This window comes from Tupaia chinensis, unplaced genomic scaffold (assembly GCF_000334495.1).
Source record: "Tupaia chinensis unplaced genomic scaffold, TupChi_1.0 Scaffold145627_1, whole genome shotgun sequence".
Classification (NCBI taxonomy): Eukaryota; Metazoa; Chordata; class Mammalia; order Scandentia; family Tupaiidae; genus Tupaia; species Tupaia belangeri.
This window is the reverse complement of record NW_006205484.1, coordinates 27,387-29,442: the sequence shown is the minus strand read 5'-3', so window position 1 is coordinate 29,442 and position 2,056 is coordinate 27,387. Positions and strand designations below refer to the sequence as shown.

The window sequence follows — 2,056 nt, the reverse complement described above, 5'->3', positions numbered from 1 at the left end:
CCTAGTTCTAGCTCTGGAGAGCCTCTCCTCAACACTCAGCAGTGTCTTCTCAAGCTTGATATTACTTAAGACAGAAGCCTGGAAGCTGAAAAGGAGGAGAGAGAACAAAGCCAGGACTGGCTCTTTCTCAGCTCGAAGGCAGACACCCCTGCCTACTGCTCCTCCTCCTTCCTACAGCTGCTTTGGGGTATCATCTATGACCCTGCAGTTCCTGGCTGACTAGTTTGCTTACACTCACAGGGCCCTGCCTGTTTCATCTGTCTTCATATTACTGCCACCCAGGGAAATGTGACAAGTGACAGAACTCTGGGACACCAGCCTGGTAGAGTCTCACCCAGGGCCTTGCTCCTAACTATTCTGTTCAGTAGTTGCATTATTGGGACCCTAGACTCATACTCAGGCTTTAACCTAGGGACAGTGAAGCACTGGTGACATTCAGGAAGGCAGCCTGTTCCAGTCGTCAGACCATCTTGACCAGAAAGATTTACTTCTCTTCCCTTCTCTCTCCCTTTTCCTTTCACCAGACACCAGAGGGCAGAGAAACCCTTCTCTGGACAGGTGTGATGTCCCTCCCATTAAGGAAGTAAAGTAAAAGAAGAGAGAAGGAGAAAGGGATATGAGGAGAAAAAGAGCATGTCACCTCCAGAAACTCCTAAGAGAGCCCCATCGCCTACAGAGCAAGTGCTCCACTCTTGCTCCATGAGCCAGAATTATGAGGTCTCAGAATCCAGCTCCCAGATGCTCAAGATTGAGAAATCGCAAGGTCATTCCAGTGAGGCTGCAGGGGAAGGAAGGATGGTGGCTACAGAGGGTCAGGCGACCCCAAGAATCTGCCCACCTTTTGCTGCCCAAGTGGGTCCCTGCCTCTATGGGGCTGGGCCATGCTTGGTGCATTTTTCTGTGACAACTTCTGGGGCAAGAAGGGCAGCATGATGGGTGTACTGTCTCCTGCTCATAGCTCCTATCCAGGTGGGGTCGGTCTGCCCAAGCCCTACTGCCTGCTTTCCAGTTCCCTTGTATCTCATCCTCACCCATCAGACCCAGAGGCACATGAGTACCCAATACCCTGCCGTTTCTAAAGTCAGCTCTGTTGAGAAGTCTGTCTCTGCTGCTGCTGCTGCTGCAAATCTGTGACAGTTATCCACCATTTCTACCACTCACAGTTTGATGGTTGTATTCTGGACAGTGCTTAGGCCCCAGCTCTTGTGCAAATCTGGCAGCAAGTGACATTCACAAGCAAAGAAGAAAGGCTTTTTTGTTTGTTTGCTTTGACTGTCATTCAGTTTTGTCACTCAGGAGGAACCTTCTGCAGAGATTTAAAGTTTCTAAGTGAGAAAATTAGGGAAAATTCTGCATTTGTGGATTATAGTGAAAACAGAGGATGGAGGAAATAAAGTACATTTATAGGTGGGCTAGAAAATATCAAGGGAAACAAGTTCCACTTTTAAATATGTATTTTTTTTATTCTGCTTGAATGAAAAGGTGATGTACGAGCAAAGACTTGAGGTGCAAATAACAGAAGGGTGGCCTGAATTCCCAGTCATACTATGTAGTGAGCATGTGTTTTAAAGTTAGATTTACTTGAAATTCAGTCCCTCTATGTCTATAGAAATGGTATCTATGTTTTTATTTTATTTTAATTCATTTTATACATTCAATCACTCTACATCGCTTAGCTTGTAAGGTAAGTTCACCCAACATGAATGCACTTCACACCAGCCCAGTTGAGGATACACATTATCATCAACAGATATTAGTCCATTTCTGTGTCCCATAAATGTCTTGCCTCTCTATTTTTCTCCTAATCAAAGGAAAAAGTGTTATGTGATTTCCAAACTAGCCCTCGAAAACCATTCAAAACTCACTGTTAACTAAACTCTAAGACCGATGACGTTAACTTTCTTTCTGGGCTAAGGAAGCCTGAAGTAGAAGAAATCTCCTTCCTATATGTGTCCAGAGAAAGCCTTAGAGAGGGTTTTTAACAGGCTGAGTTTGGAGTGTGTATTTGCCTACACACTGACACTCCTCACTATTGCAGAAGCCTTGTCTTCAAGAA

General features: G+C 45.2%; 1 pseudogene; it reads left to right on the top strand.

The window, feature by feature from the left end:
- Nucleotides 1-223, top strand: part of LOC102496986 (lamina-associated polypeptide 2, isoforms beta/gamma pseudogene) — a 4,498-nt pseudogene extending 4,275 nt beyond the window's left edge.
- The last annotated feature ends 1,833 nt before the right edge of the window (nt 224-2,056 follow it).